The following is a 17,563-nucleotide window of genomic DNA, read 5'->3' as shown; positions in this document are numbered from 1 at the left end:
CAAAGGACTAATCAGTGTTACTGCAACACAATGAAAAAAGGGGGGGATCACCATTAAGTTACATAACCACAAACCAGAAGGCTAATATTTACAAATAGTAAATTCCTTACCGAGTTTAAATCCACTGGACCGACTTCCAACCTTGTCAGAGACAGACACTAGACCAGGAGTTGGCAGTGATTGGGAGGCCCCCAAAGGCTTGAGCTGGCATACCAGAGCTGGCAGGCTTAAACCAGCCTTCTCAGTTACTCACATGGAGGGGAATCTGAATTTAGCAGCACAAGTTTACTTATGCTTCCTAGGAAATTATAATAAAAACCTGAACATCAACATATTTAACTGAACATTCCCCGAACGGCGACTGTCGTCGCAACAATCGCGCGTTACAAGAAATATAATCTCAACAGTCAAACAGGATACGGTTAGAGTGAACGAACAGTCTAATCTTACATTTGTTCTTTATTCAGAGTTATACAAGAACTGACAGGCTCGATGATGCAACACGAGGGCAACGCCTGGTTAACGTTCATGTCTTTTTCACAGATCATCAACTGATGCGAACATTAGGTTTGCTTAAAAGGTCCAGTGTGCAAGATTTACGAGTGTTTACTGGCAGGAATGGGATACAATATTAATAAGTAGGTTTTTTTATTAGTGTATGATCACCTGAAAATAAGAATCTTTGTGTTTTTGTCCATCTGAGAACAGACAAACCAAAACTCTGAGCTACACATGGTTGGAAGGAGAGGATGAGGAATGGCGGAGTATTCATTTGGTTGCAATCTGCAACTTCACCACTTGGTGCAACTAAACTTCACCTTTGACCTGGACCTTTAATTAGATAGCGAGCTAAAAACGGACTAATGACGGGCCCTAATTTCAGCCGACAAAATAAAAACTGTTGGTGGCCCAGCCCCTTAATCAGATGGTGACATTGAACTGAGGATAGGTCACACCCACCGTGACCTTTGCTGCCTTCTCATGTTCATTAATTAGCCTAATGACTTCTGACAGCTGGGGCTGTGCTCTTTGACACCGATCCACTTACTGAACTTAATACATTTTAATACGTTGCATCTATAAAGATCATCAAATGTGAATAATCTGAGTCTCATGAGCCTGACGGACTTGCAGACTGGGCACAACAACCAATCTCGACCGGTGGCTCTGTCAGTCACAGCATTAAACCCGCCCCGTCTTAAACAAACAGTTGTGATTGGCCCGAGCTGTTCCAGGCGTACCTGCCAGAGCAAACGAAACCTCATGAGCTTGGCACATTCGTCCGGTTCCCAGGCTGACAACAGCCACCGCTGAGCGCCACGTGGGTTAGAAACATTTTAACTCTGTTTATCAGACTCACAAATGAAAGAAAGACAAGAGGAGTAATGTGATCTGTCGTTTGGGCTTAATGGGAAACTGTCTTCCCCAGTGGGAATGGATTTTATGTTGCCATCTTCCCTGAGGTCCATACCAGTCTGAGCTAGAGCTCAATTAGATAGTGTATGTGTGTGTGGGCACAGGCAAAGCAGGACAACTCCTGAAGGAGTTATCAATGAGGCCATTCATCCTGCAGTACAAACGCTCCCTTTACCAAACAGCACCGAGGGTCCGGAGTTACCTGAATCCCCCCAAACAACAACAAAAAAAGTTTAAACTGACGAAATACGACAACAAAAACCAGTTTTATTGTGTAGATTGGGGAATAACCTAGTGACCCAGTCATCACGGGGGTTCAACTCCAGGTGAAACACTTTCATAAGAATGAGTTAGCATCACGCAGGAAAGACAGGATGCTGAAGCAACTCTGAGAAAACTCTGTGATGAATGTGAGGGGGAAGAAGAAGAGGGGGGTTTATTCCTGCCATGAATGAGCGAGCGTAATTTCCAGAGAATCATCATGACTGTGTGATTTTTCTTCTAACACACACACACACACACATTCATTTAAGACATAATGAGTGATGACATGAGGCCTGTTCTGCTCCTGTCGGCTTTAATGCCCAAAAGAATTTCACTTATACAATTTAAGTCACATTACCGCAGCCACACCGCCGTGGGATACGTGCCGGCTCAGCCCCTGAGGACCACTTAAACCTCACAGGCATGAACTAATGATAATGCCACTCCATAAATACACACCCTCAAACACACTCACAAGCTTGTGCAATCCTGTGATGGCGTGCACGTAGTCATACAGCCTTGCTTGCTTGAACATGCGTCTTGTATTAATCTTGGATTAATTTCACAGATTTTTGACGAGCCCAGAGACTGGTCACTCCTCACTCACTCAACAGGTGCAAACTTCAGTTTCAAAGTGCTTCCTAATCTCTGGATTTAACCTGTTAAAGCAGGTGAAACATCGATGGTTAAGACTAACCACTCCAGACATGAGCTCGGCCTACATCTGGTTGCACTTGCGGTTTTTCCTCTTAATCATTACCACGCTTCTTTTCACACACACACCACTTACATATGTCATTTTGCCTCCGAGCCTCGGGCTCAAACAACACTCCTCGTTATGAGCTACACTTTACATCTAATCTACACACAGCGTCTCTGATCATTCACCGACCTGTGACGATATAAATCTTTGATTATAAAAGGCCGCACTTGGTTATGAATTGTAGTTAGCGCAGTTTTTATGGATTTATGGATGTGTACAATAAACCTGTCACATATCTCTGCAGCGAACCGTTAAAAACAATAAAGATAAAAACAATAGAGATTGCACAATGTGTTTGCACCTTTGAGAACATTTTCCGCCTACAGCTAACTTTCAGTGTCAGAACATGTTCGCAATTATAAAAACACAGTAACTGGACTGATCAATTACATAACCTTGTGTCTGTAACTCTAAAAAAAAGGGACACATGAAGGGTCTCAAATCTGTGCTGATGTTTTACTGACACCCAGAGGGAAATATTCAACAATCAGTCCAGCAAAGACAGGTCAGAAATTAGAGGTCAACACGCCCGGAGCAGGCTGAATCATCTGCAAGAAACTCCTCAGCGTCAGAACGTGTCCCTACTGTGAAAACACATGCACAACTGGATGTGTTAGTTTTGGAGACTCTTTTAAGCCTTAATCAATTACGTAACACTCTTGGATCTGCAACTCTTAAAAGAAGAACGGTCTAACATCTGTGCTGATGTTTCACTGACACAGAGAAATGGCTTCAGCACAGGTCGCCACCACAAATGGAAAATGACACTTTGTGGAGAGTATCCACCTGGTTACACGTGTATAAATAGACAACAACAAGAAGCAGGAGCTGGCTGCTGTTTGGGGGGGACAATGGGGACTAAAATGGGGGGAGTGCAATCTTTCCATTGAGCTCTGACCCATGTTCAAAATAGATAACACACACACACACACACACACACCAGGGTTCCCACACCTTTTTCATGAACAAATTCAAGCACTTTTCAAGCACCTTCAAGCACCAGTTTTTCCATTTTTCCAGCACCTTTAAATAGGTAGCCTACTAGTTGTGTTTGCCATGATGGTCAGCGGTGCCACTGTATGGCATAATAATATGGGTCTAATTAGCATTATTTCATATGGTGGTAGATTGACTGATTGATTTTTAACTAATTGTGTGAATTGGCTTGTATTTGTCAGCTTGTGAGCGGTGTATTGTGTAACTACCATAGCGCAATAACAGTGACAAATAAGACATCACACAAATTTCAAGCATTTTCAAGCACTTCACAAAAAATTCAAGCATTTTCACAACCTTGAAAACACTGAATTGAAATTCAAGCATTTTCAAGGAATTCAAGCACCCGTGGGAACCCTGACACACACACACAGTGGAAATCAGAGCCCCGGCTCTGGTGGTCACCTCCACCACCCCACCGGGGTTTGGCTGTGAGCCGACCCCACTCAGCGACCACAAGCGTCGGACAAACTGGACAGCAGCCGGCCTGTCAAGGTGCTGGAGCTGGAGCTCGACACGTGAATGTAAAAATAGCGGCAGCATCTCGGCACGTCGGTGTTAGAGAGAGAGACACCGACAATTTTAACCGAGTGAACCGAGAAACTCGAGGAAATAAGAGCGGAAGCGGAGCTAACGGAGCTAATTTACAACTTACCCGCTCAAAAAAAAAAAAAAAAAAAAAAAAAAAAAAGAGCCGTTAATTCAAACAGCAGCCGCTTTGTCTACACACACACACACACACCACGCTGTACACCCTTCACCCGTTCACTCACCGTGTTGTCCGGTAGTAGTAGAAGAGGAGGCTCGGTTCGGTTCGGTTCGGTTCGGCTGTCCGTGTGTTCTCTCACCGGGCTATGCAGCAGCAGCAGCTCGGGGTACCACCATGGAGACTGGACTGAACTTCTGGGACGCGGTGATGGTGAAGATGGTGATGATGACGCTGCTGCCAGCGCGCATGCGCAGAGCAGTGGAAGAATGTGACAAAAAGCACGTGCGTGTAGAGGAAGAGAGAGAGAGAGAGAGGCACGCGCGGGAGGTGTGAGAGGTGAAGTGATGGAGGAAGTGGAAAAAAAGACTACACATCAAAGTACTACGTTATACTTCAGTATTATCACGGAAATGTACTCAAAGTATCAGAAGTAAAAGTACCCATATGTCTAAGGATGTACTACATAACAGTAGAAGTAGTCAGTATAGAGAAATGGCCCCTGCTAGTACATGTAGTATGTAAGGATATAAGTATTATGTACTCAATGCAAAGAAATGCCCCGTGTGAGTGTATGTAGTATATTTAAAGATGTACTATAGAAGTACTATCAGGAAAATGTAGAGTAAAGAGAAATTACCCCTTTTTGATGATCTAAGGATGTACTACATAGAAGTACAAAGGAATATGGACTTAAAGTATCAAAAGTACAAGTACTCAATGCAGAGAAACGGCCCCTGTGAGTGAAAGTACAGAAGTACTGTCAGGAAAATGTACCTGCAGAATTAAAAGTAAAGGTACCTCAATAGAGAAGTGACCCCTCTTAGTATATATAGCATATCTAAGGGTACTACATAAAAGTCTATAAGTACTATCAGGAAAATATAAAAAATATAAATAAGTAAAGAGTACGAGATGCAGAGAAATTACCGCTTTTTAATGATCTAAGGATGTACTACATAGAAGTACAAAGGAATATGCACTTAAAGTATCAAAAGTACAAGTACTCAATGCAGAGAAACGGCCCCTGTGAGTGAAAGTACAGAAGTACTGTCAGGAAAATGTACCCACAGAATTAAAAGTAAAGGTACCTCAATAGAGAAGTGACCCCTCTTAGTATATATAGCATATCTAAGGGTACTACATAAAAGTCTATAAGTACTATCAGGAAAATGTACTTAAAGTGTCAAATGTACAAGTACTCAATGCAGACATATGTCCATGTGAGTGTATATAGTATATCTAAAGATGTACTACATAACAGTAGAAGTAGTCAGTATAGAGAAATGGCCCCTGTTAGTACATGTAGTATATAAAGATATAAGTATTATGCATGCAGAGAAATTACTGCTTTTTAATGATCTAGGGATGTACTACATAGAAATACAAAGGAATATGAACTCAAAGTATCAAAAATACAAGTACTCAATGCAGAGAAACGCCCCCTGTGAGTGTAGTATGTCTAAGGATGTACTACATGAAAGTACAGAAGTACTGTCAGGAAAATGTACCTGCAGAATTAAAAGCAAATGTATCTCAATAGAGAAATGACCTCTCTTAGTATATATAGCATATCTAAGGGTACTACATAAATCAGGAAAATGTACTTAAAGTATCAAATGTATATGTACTCAATGCAGAGAAATGCCCCCTGTGAGTGTATATAGTATATTTAAAGATGTAGTATAGCAGTATTATCAGGAAAATGTATTTTAAGTGTCAAAAATAGAAGTACTCAATGTAGACATATGCTTCTGTGAGTATATATAATATATTAAAGGATGTACTACATATATTGTATATATGTGTATCTATAGTACAAGGATTCAATAGAGAAATGTCCTCTGTGAGTAAATATAGTATATCTAATTATCTGTGTATGTATAGGACGTCCTTATAGGATATAATTAGATTATCTGGTTGGGGTGAAGCTCACAGTAACTACCATTGTCTGCATCCATAGAAGAACAACTGAGGTGGAAACTATTCACACATACTGAAGCTTTATGAGGCCATAATGTGTAATTTTGCACATTGTTTATATAAGATTGTTCTTAAGATTAAGTAATATGAACTGACAAATACAATGTAGAAAACAGATCCAAGTTAGAAGGCTGAAGAAGATATGTTCTTTTTAATATTCCTGTTACCCTTTCTTATCATTACCCGACATATCCTCTTTTTTTATTGTCTTGTGAAAATCCAAAGTGTAAATGTCAAGTAAAGTTACTTGAAGTATTTAATAGATTCCAAAGTTTTAACAATCTAGATCTGGAACAATATGAAGAAAACCTTTTAAAGCTTTCAAGAAATGAGGAGAAAGACTTCAGAGATTATGTTGGGAAATTTAACAAGCTTCAGAAAGCAGTATTTCTTTGTAGGTCTATTACATTTGATTATTGCATTACATTAGTTTGAAACTTTACTTGCAACCACACTACAGCTGTAAGACGATAAGTAAGTGAAGCCTTTCGCCGTGCCCCCTTTTATCACTAATATATGTTGCTGTAAGCACAACTACAAAAGAGATGTTCACTATATATGCTATGTAGGTATATTTCAGCCCAAAGAAAACAGCTGTTATTTCCATAAGAACAGGCTTGGTTATACATTTTTTAATGCCCTTGCTATAAACTCAGCATACAATGAGCTGCTCTCAAGCCAGAGCACAGTTCATTAAATTAACATTCCTCGTCCTCCACTAAGAAATCACATGCTCTCGACCCCGTAACGGTAAATGTAATCGGACCTACCCTTGGAAAAGAGTTCCTCTCCTCAAAAGAAAAAAGATGAACTCTTTGCTCTAGTAATGCGAGCATCTGGAACGGCTCCACCTCTTTAATGTGCTCCTGTTTAATTACCGCAACCATCATCATCTTCCGTCAAATGTTTCCAGCTGACAGCATGTGAGGTTGCTTTTGGCACAGCGACGTGACAGTCCCTAATTGGGATATTCATCCTGTTTCTGCTAATGAGGGAGGAGAAAGAAAGAAAGGGGGCAACAGAGGCTACTTTTATCTGTTTGCAAGGAGTTTGATCTGTCCTTATATCAGGATCAAACTTCTGAGATATTCAGGATTTAGCTCTTGTTTGATCTGTTGGACTCTCTCCAGCAAGGCAGCTGATTCCTTGTTAATATTTATCTGCCTCCGTGTCCTGCAACAAGCAGGATGTCCAAGACTTTTCACCGAATGGGTGTCTGTCTGTTCACAGGGCTTACTAAGACAATAAACAGATCAAGGCAGACGGGACGGGGGGCACCCACTCCTGGTTTGAGGCCTCATCCCGAAGGAGAAGGAGGAAAACAAAGACATGGCGGAAGGCCTTTATTAGAAAAATAGTAAGGAGGGTTGGGACCTAAAGGAAAAACATGAAATAAGAAACAGATTTTGTTTTGGATGTCGGTCAGCAGGTGATTTTGGGGCGTGAGGGATGCGTGCTGCGAGTAAAAACAGTGTTTGTGATCTCTTTTCTCCTTCTCTTCGCACATGAGAGGATCTCGGCCACCCTGAGAAAAATATCTCCAAGGTTATCTTTTCTATCGTAGCCAGACAAACTTTGAGACCATTAAAAAAATGCTGAAGTGCAGAGTCCACTGTATGAAGGCACACATGCCCTTATTAAAGCAACACACTCACAGATAAGGTCCCTCTCTTGAGGACAGGCATGCATGTTGTCTTTTCATAAGTCTGCCTGGTCCACACCTCAAACAGGTGCAGTATTTGTTTAATTATGTCTCTCTGAGACTGGTATTTCTCTGACTCACACACAGAAACAGTTCCTTGTTTGGACAGTCTTTTGACCCAATTCTTTGTGGACAACCAAACCCAAACACCAGACCTTAAACATAACCAAGAGATTACATTTTGCCACATGAGGAGCAGCCTTTGGTCCCCATAAGGACTACTGGTCCCAACAAGGTCAGTGTTTATACAAATAAAAGGTCCCCAATAGGTAACAAAAATGCACACACACACACAATCGCTGCATTCATACTGGGAAATGTGTATGTTCAAGATCATAAAAAATAATCTTGGAACCCATCGGCTCTCGTCTGACAATGATTTAGCCTCTGAGGGCAACGACCAATGATCATGGGCTTCCAGGGTAGCCAGGAGATATCCGGGGCCAAGACTTCCTCTGTAGTCTGATTAGCTTCTTGATACCATGTGGTAACCTCTGTGGCTGTTACATGAAGCCAATGCGCAACCGCCAAAAACTGCAATTTCTCAAAAGTCTCCATAGGACTCCATGTCCAACTTGACAGCAGAAATAAACATGTTTACAGCCTGGTACAAAAGTCTGTGTTAACCTGTTCGATGTAAGTCCACTTTTTTCTCTCTTTTAGCTCTATTTTTGGTCTCCACCAACTCCCAAGGGACATATCTGGCTCAATAGCAAGCTGCAACTGCAGTTCCTCAAACGTCCACTTGAGGCTGGTTTCAGAAGTGAGTCAGTGTCCTTAAGTCCCCATGTTCAAATGTCCAACTTCACAGCAGAAATAAACATGTTTACAGCCTGGTACAAAAAACAGTTTTGGTCTCTGTAGCTAATTTCCCCGTTCATGACAACTGTACTGAGGGTGAATTTATATACAACTCACCTGTTCACATTATATTAAGCCTTAAAGTTATGCAGGATTAATTGACAGGTGGGTGCCATCATAGCCTCAGCTTGACCTATGTGCCATATTTTGGACTGCCATGATGGCAATGGCCAGAACCAACGCAATGAGTGTCATCGACCTGTGAGTGACGCCATTCAGGGTTTTGCAAAGATTTTTTTTTTTAATTTCATCATTTTATCTATCAATACAAAGAAACTAAGTGGACTGATTGTGTTTGTGTACAAGTTGAGTCATCTCTTCTGCATCAGCCCATCAAGTTGTGACGTCCAAATTGTGAAAGATTAGAAGAGTTTTAAGGTCAGTGCTGGAAACTGGATGAACTCCGAGTATTGATCTGTTAATTTTCACCACTGTTTTGTTGAACTGGTTGGCTTCCCTCACCTTTGTCCTACAGGCAATCAATGTCCATTTTCAAGAACCCAGTTACCTTTGTCCCACTTACTTTTGTCCCATTTTTACTACTCTGTCACTGAACATCTCCCCTAACCCTTATGAATCACTGCTCATTTAGTATTATAATTATAATTTACCTCACTGTATAAAATGATGTATTGTGATCTTGAGGATCATAACAACCTTGTAAAGCTGTACAACCACAAACTAGAGGGCCAGTGTTGTAGTCAAGACCAAGACCAAGTCAAGACCAAGACCAGAGTGTATCGAGACTGAGACAAAACTGCTAAATAGCTAATGGCTGAATACTTGATGGTTAATATTAAAGGTGCTCTGACAAGCGGCACCCTCAGGCTTTTTGGGGCCGATCACTGGTAGCTGTATCAGTCACAAGTCACAAGTTTACAGACCCAAAACTGAAGTAGTTCATACTTGTTCTTGTTTTTCAATGACCTGCTTCATAAAATACTGAGTTTGATTTGTTGGACGAACTTTGCAGCTGTCGGCTCGTGGTCTTGTGGTTAAACCTCGGCCTGACCTTTCTTTAGTTGTCTGTGCCACACAGATGTTTGCTCTATAACTACAGACCGTAGGACAACTTCTTGAAATGTTTCTCACCCGCTCTCACATCATTTGTTTTACTCTCTTCAGCGGTGAGCCAATGTCGGTCTGCCACAAAGTAAAACTAAAACTTAAGTTTCAGTTAATTATAAAACTATGGCGGGACAAGTTAGACATTATTAGGTGATTAATAGAAAACACTGCTGATATCCCCACAGTTTTGGTCTTGATTGGTCTTAAAATAAAAATCCTCTTTGTCCGAGACTGAGACAATACAGAGTAAAAATGCAGTCGATTCCAAGACGAGACCTTTAAAAAGTAGTCTCGAGACCAGCCTCAAAAAGTCCTGCAACAACGTATGAGACATAAATAAGCATGGGACTGTCCATCATATGCTTCAGTCATAATGTGCTACAGGTCTCAGCTTTCAGATGATGTGTATCACTTCTGTGCGTCATATACTGCTGACCTGCTATCTATCCAAAGATCCCCTGACCCCTCTAAATAGGACACTCCTTCATTCCTTATCTCTCCTTCAGTCGCTCGGACATGTTTAGTTTTCAGCAGAAGCTCTGACACCAGAGAAAAGATAACAACTTTGGGTGTCCTGGTGTGGTTAACCAACTAACTCCACTCCAGTGTCATGTGACCATTTTGTTGCATGCCAACGCCCAGTCTGTCTTCCTTTATACTCTGATGTTATCAAATGAATGCAGCGATAACACCTTTTAAATTTTAGCTGCTGTTCAACAGATGACTATGTTAAAAATAATAATCATAATAATGATAAACTTCATATAGCACAATTTAGTTTAAAAAATAGGAAGGTAGTTGAGGAAAGTACACATTTGAGGTACTTTACTTGAGTATCTTTATTTCATACCACTTTTTACTTCTACCTCACTACATTTCACTTTTTACTCCACTACATTTATTTAACTACTACATTTGTGTATTCTTGGTTTACTTTACTTTATTTATGAATTCACATCTAAAAAGTCAACTTCCTGTGAGCTCTGAAAAACAGCCCTGTTTTCAACCATGTTCCAGCTAATCCATGAAGGGTTTTAGTGTATTTAGCTTAAGAAGGTCATTTAAAGGTCCAGTGTGTGAGACTTAAGGGGCTCTGTTTACAGGATATGACAGAGTACAGTATTCATAATTATGTGAGTATATATACAAAAGAATCGTCCTTAGATTGAGCCTTTTTTAACCACAGGGTCGGCCTACTGAAGGGAAAAGAATGGGATCACTGCAGTTAAAACAGCAGTTTTTGGCGCTTCCGCATTGGCTTCATTTCCCAGCTAGGGAGGTTGCTGTCGTGTTTCTACAGTAGCCTAGAACGTCCAAACTGAACACTAGCTCTAGAAAGGTCCTTTAACGTTTCACAGCTGCTGTAGGTTCTCCTATATGCTTGTAAGGGGAGGGTGAGGCGAGGTGTATTCAGCCACGAACACACACTAGACCTTTAACCCTTGTCCTAATATCACAAAATCACCAAGTTTTTACTGGACATACTACATACTACAAATAAAAGTTTGACACATAGAGACAGAGAAGACGGGTTTGATCTCAAAACTTCCTCACTTGGACACTGCTTATTCAGACAAACCACACTGTCATCACTGCACGAAACAAGGCAATAAACCACAGAACAAAACAATTATCTCTGCATTCCTGGTTTCTCCCTGACACTGGCTTAATTTATTTTGTATCTTCCATGAAAGAAGTATGCTGGAAACGCAGCCCGCTAAGTTTAAGTACGACTGTTAATCTTTGTGTAATAAAAATGTCAAGATATTGAAACATTTGAAGCGATTTGGTATCATCTGCTGACCTTTATTAATTGTTAAAGACAAAGGAATTTGTAAGAGAGGTGGATGTGTGCAGGACGAGGGAAGAGCGGGAAGGAATGTTGGAGGCGGGTTGGTTGAAGGAGATAGAAAAGGTCTCTGGTCTCTGTTGGGCCTCGACTCTGAGCCAAGTTACTGTTTGACACATGAGTAAAATGACATTTATCTGGAATGGTGGTACATGAATAGAAAGACTTGGACGTGGTGCATGATGATTAATATGGTAACAAAGTGATCCTGAGCTCAGGTCGATCACGTGTTTTCTGCTGAAGGTCAGGCGGTCTCACTGGGAGAACACATGAGAGCATCAGCCACATATCTGCAACACTTCTCATGTGTGATCAGCGCTGGAAAGTACACTACTCATATTTAAGTGTTTCCATTTTATGCTACTTTGTACTACATTTGTCTGACAGCTTTGGTTACAAGTTAGTAGGGTTGCACATCTCTCTGTGATTAACGATTCGATACGCATCTAGACACACAGGTTACGATACGACTAAAAAACGATATACTTTTATTACAGACAGAAAGAGTGTAAGCTGGGAAAACGTTTAACAGGCACACTGTAAAGTCACATGACAGAAAGGTATGTGGCATTCTCAGCAAGCGCAACACAACAAATCTGAGGAAAAACACATAAAACTTGATCCAAAACAGATGAAAACGGCTGCCAAGGACAGTCTGTGCACATCGGACCACAATCAATTATGAAATAGTACAAGTAATCAGTGTCAGACTGCACCGTACTTTCTTTCTTAAATCTTTAACTATTTGTTAAACATGTTTCCTACACACTGAAAAAAAAAACTTTGAATTAAAGCCATGTGCAGATCCTGACCGAGTTCTTTCCTCCAATCACAGCAGAGGTGGGGCCTTAGAAAAAAAAAGTGTCTGTAGTGTGAAAAACAACTGTTTTCTTTTTTTCTGGCTTTTTCCATGAGAACATGTGTGTGTGTGTGTTTGGTTGGTTGGTTGCTCGGCCTCCGTATCTTTATAGACACAACCTTTTACGCTTTGATGTCAAGGACCCCGACTTCACGTGCAGTGTAAAATGAAATGTCAGACAGACACACACACACACACAAACACACACACATGCAAATAACAGCCTACGTATGCCTGTGCACACTGAACTCAGACGAGTTTGTGGATTACCACGTAAGCACATTCACACTGGAGCGTGTAAATGTATAACAGAGTCCATGCGTATTTACACAGACAGGGTTGTGTCTGTTATGACATACTTACAATATTTACTTACTCACATTAGCACAAATGACTAATTTGAAAGTTCATAAACAGAATTTCAATTTGCAAAAAAAGTGTGTGTTTGTAAACATTGTCATTTCTAATTAATATTACCTCTGTAATAGTAAATTCAATGCCTTTGTTTCATTCCCTAGAGACGCACAACCTCCCCCGTTCTTCCGTCTTTGTAAATTGTGATTCCTAGACTCAACTTTGCACCTAAATACAAAATTCTGCAGGATACTTCAGGTGTAAAACACGTCACCGGGGGGTCGGCACCAATACTTGCAACAGACAAAAGGGTGTGGAAACACTTCCTGAAGGGTCGTCTCCTTGAGCAGACAAAGGGATGTGAGAGGAGTCGTCCCTCAGGTATAAATATCCAGGTGACCCCATATCTGGGGTCTTTTCTCCATCTTTGACCGCTCATGTGTTGAACTGACCTTTTCTTTGCAAAGAAAATAAAAACCTTGTCGGCCGGCAGAAGTATCTATTTCATTCTTCACCAGCAGCATAAAACAGGGACAGTCTGTGTGGATGAAGTCTTTCTCTCTGTGGATACTGTTATATATACAGTACAGGTATTGGCTCATGTTATATGAGAAGGTTTGTGCCGGCATCTCTTTACTGTCATCAGCTGACAGACATGACTTTGATCAACGACTGCAATATTTGGTCGATGTCATTGTGCAGACTGAGTTAGGATCTAATTGCTCCTTAAAGATCTATGTAATACATGTGACTGTAAATACTTTACATGTTGTTCTTGCCTTTCTGCAGAGAAGATATTCAGGAGCGAGCGGTAAGGGCGAGGCGTGGGCTGCTGGACGTGAAAAACACTTTAAAGGAAGGTCAGCCGTTCCGTGTGAAGGTCAGGGGCCTGTTGAACAAGCCTCACATGTCTTTCTGCAGCAGCACAGGAATTTCATACATGTGTGGCGAACACGCTGCTGAGTTATTACATGTGACCACGTGGTTCCCAAATGTTCCCTCATACACACATATCTTCTGAGTTTTGTTTTCTTGTTCACCTGAATCTCATCAAGAGTTTGTTTATTCATATATTTATATAATCAAACACCAACTATTTCACTGATTCTGGTGAAACTGGATCATATTTTATGGACAAAATGTTTTCTGGTTTTCCCTCTGATGTCCTCCGCCTCAACTCTCTAATTTACAGAGTTTATGACGGACAGTGAAGTAAACTGTAGCTGCTGTTAGATAATGTTAGCTCCGTTTGTTAGCCGGGCTGTGTGCTCAGTGCACTGGGAGAGTGTTTGTGTTTGACTAGGAAGGAGGAGGTTTTCAGACCCGGGGTGTGGGGAAATGCTGACGGGAAGCAGAGCCAGTGTTGTGCCAGAACCGGAGCTGGGTGAGCAGGCAACGTAACAGGGATTAGAGGAGGACGTTGACAGAGGAAGCTGAGAAGAAAAAAGTAGAGAGTGAGCGAGCAAGAAGCCGCCGGACAAGAGTAAATGTGGGACTGACTTTTAGTGGTTGGTGAGAGCTTTGGTGAAATAAAAGGCTGAAAGACAGACGCCGAGCTGGGCTGACTGCTGCTGGACCAGTCAGTGATATCAGCTGTTGCTGGATCTGCTGTTGTTGACCTTGCTTGATGTTTGTCTGTTAGCCAAGTTGAAGTAATATAATCAAATTACTGATGACCCATAGTCCATAGTCCACATTTAGCACAGTGTCACTAAAATATTAATTTCTACACATTGTTGCTTAAATAGCGAAGAGCATGTGGTTACACACAACGAGACAACGCAAGATAAAAAAAATATACAAATACATATAAGCTAAAGTAATTAACAGCAAGTAAACTGAATAGACAGATTTAAATTTTTCTGAGTGGATTATTCATGTGAGTGTGTGTGTAAGGATATAGGGGGACAGGAGAAGGAAAATGGGAGGAAGAAAAGAGACGTCCGGGTGGAAGTAGAACAGACGAGGAAAACTGGGTCAGGCCAGAGTTTCCATAATTCACCACAGAAGATAGACGAGTGAGTATGAAACAAATCAGCAAATGAGTAAATAAATAAAACCCAAATGAATGAGTTGATGATTGAGGATGTGGTGTATGAGATGTATGTGAAGACTGTCATGCATGCAGCATGGTGCAAATATTATTAAAATATTAATAAATAAGTTAATGTGCAGCGAAGGTCACTGTCTGACTGACATCTGATGTGTCATTTTCTGTATTAAGAAGATAAGTGTGTTGATGCGTGCAGGAAATATTGCATTGTATTAAGAAGATAAGTGTGTTGATGCGTGCAGGAAATATTGCATAAAATTAAGTGGTAACAATGCAACCATCATATGTTTTATTACTCTGATGCAACGATCATTAAACTTCTATAAAGAAAGAGAGTGGTTAAAATCAAAGCTTCAGTTCAAGATATCCTGTCTGTTATTACATAACACGGGTCAACAACAGTTTAATGCAGCTCCAGCTCAGTGTCATGGCATCTTAATGTTCCTCTTTCAACACCGGTTAGTAACCGAAGCTTTTTTCTTAAGCAACTGAAGACTCGAGCCAAACTGATATGCCAACAGAGGACGTTACACAACCGTTTTCACCTCGTGACGGATAAACTGAACTTCATGTGTAATGCTGCTGCAGCGCCTCATTAAAATAGATTGATGATAAACTTCTACTCTCTGCTCGGACGCCTCTGTGAACGCTCCTGCATGGTCTGCATATCTACCTTTAAATGTTACCCGAGCAACCAAACAGACTAAATTTAGCAGTGAGGAGTGCAGCTGCAGGACACATACTTATGTAAGTATGTAGGTAGGTGGACTGCCAGTTATGTGGAATGACACAGAGTGCAGGCCATTCATAGTCTGAACTGACAGAACACACACTGTACACACACGAGTCAGTCTTATAGTTGTTGTTGTCTCCCATCTAGTGGCACAATAGAAACATTACCTGATTGTCTCCTTGAGAACTTTAATATTATTGACACAGCGCCACCTGCTGGACTAAAGTACACCTCAGTAGGAATCGTGCTGCTAACTGATAACTGAATATTCAAATATAATAGTGTGATGCATTAAGTTATGAACACATTACAGATTTCTGTAAAAAAAAAAAAAGTTGGTTTAGACTTTTATTTTGAAAGAAAGGTGCTGTAGCAGCGGTAGAAAGTAACTAAGTATGTTTACTCAGGTACTGTGCTTCAGTTTGGAGGTACTTTCTTTACTCCTCAGGTAATTTAGAAAACATAGACAGAGGTGGAGTCACATCTCATGTTTCAGATGTGTAAATATTTGTTCAAGGCCTAAAGATGAGTAAATATTAGAGAACAATACAACATAATATAGTACAGCAGAAATGTGTATAACAGAAAATATATAAAATAAATAAACTAGCTCAACCTTGACCAGCTAGAATATACTTCATAAAGATGTATCAGACAGTACTAACCCAATCAGAGGTGAGCGTACTTTAGAATGAGTACTTTCACTTTTGATACTTGTGATGAAGTTTTCTGTTGTTGTTTTTTTTGTACTTTTACTAAAGTAAAGGATCTGAATATTTCTTCCATCACTTCCTACAACTACAACCATCAAGGTAAATATGCAGTTTTATTTATTTTTCATATATATTTATAGTCTCTATAGTATTTTTATGTACGCTGTATCTGAATATTGTTTATTTGTTCTTGTACCTTTCCTGCTGCTCTCACATTCATGTGTGAGATCAATAAAGTTGATTTTATTTTGTAAAATTCAAAGTCCCACCTCTGACCGCAGAACTTAGTTTAGTTCAGGTATTAATGCGCACCCACCTGGCGGAAGGATACAGTAACAGTCGTGTAACGTGTTCAGTGGATTTAATGGTGTAAAAGTCGAACTAATTAATTTTTTTTCATTCAGACTTTTACTTTAACTTCGTCTTTAACCAGGACAAATGACGTCATCATCGTGATTGACACACTCACAATCGTAAAGGTGTTAATCGCTGTGTCACTCCGCCTCCCGTCAGGTGAGTCAGTGTGAAGTGGGTTACCTGCTCAGGTGAGTGTGTGAGCCGTAATGACAGACAGCTGAGGCAGAAATAAAGCAGGTGTGTGAACATTTCATGTCCTGACATGACCGTGAGTCAGCGCTCACCTGAGCTCTACCTGTCTGTGGATGACTGATCTGGTTACCTGTTCTCTTCTCGTACTTTACTAGATACTTTACTTGAGGTAGAAATACTCAGTTTTAGAAGTAGAAGTCGTCAACAAATCCTGCTCAAGTAAAAGTATGCAGTAAAATGTCCTGTGACTGATATTTTATGAAATATTACATTAATATTTATGCATCGACATGTAAACAGTCATTATAAGATTTATTTGTCCGTCATTTGATTTATGACCAAACAGCAGTGGTAGAATGTAACTAAGTACATTTACTCAAGTACAACAGTAGTTACTAGTTACTCTACTACTATCCAGCTGATTAACTTCTTGTAAACTTGAGTTTTATTGACACAACCTGCTGGACTAAAGTATACTTCTGTACAAACCATGGAATGTAACTAAGTACATTTACTCAAGTACTGTGGAGGTACTTGTACTTTATCTGAGGCTTGTATTCTCACTTTATACTACAATTCTTTCAAAGGGAAATACTGTGATATTGCTACTTTTACTTTACTGCAGTACGCAGATGTTTTACTTAAACATCTGCGTACGTCTTCAGCCAGCTGTGCTTCAGTACAGTTTGGAGGT

General features: G+C 40.5%; 1 protein-coding gene across 2 annotated transcripts in view; it reads right to left on the bottom strand.

The window, feature by feature from the left end:
• The window catches only part of LOC104928356 (monocarboxylate transporter 1), a 29,691-nt gene extending 25,245 nt beyond the window's left edge, over positions 1-4,446 (bottom strand). For both annotated transcript variants that reach the window (XR_003463780.1, XM_010742625.3), the window contains exon 1: positions 4,213-4,446. The gene's annotated coding sequence lies outside the window, so the exon portion shown is untranslated. The remainder of the gene's footprint in view (positions 1-4,212) is intronic.
• Between the last annotated feature and the right edge of the window lie 13,117 nt (positions 4,447-17,563).

Source organism: Larimichthys crocea, chromosome XV (genome assembly GCF_000972845.2).
Source record: "Larimichthys crocea isolate SSNF chromosome XV, L_crocea_2.0, whole genome shotgun sequence".
In the NCBI taxonomy this organism is placed as follows: domain Eukaryota; kingdom Metazoa; phylum Chordata; class Actinopteri; family Sciaenidae; genus Larimichthys; species Larimichthys crocea.
The sequence above is the reverse complement of the archived record's forward strand: the minus strand, read 5'-3'. Positions and strand labels throughout refer to the sequence as shown.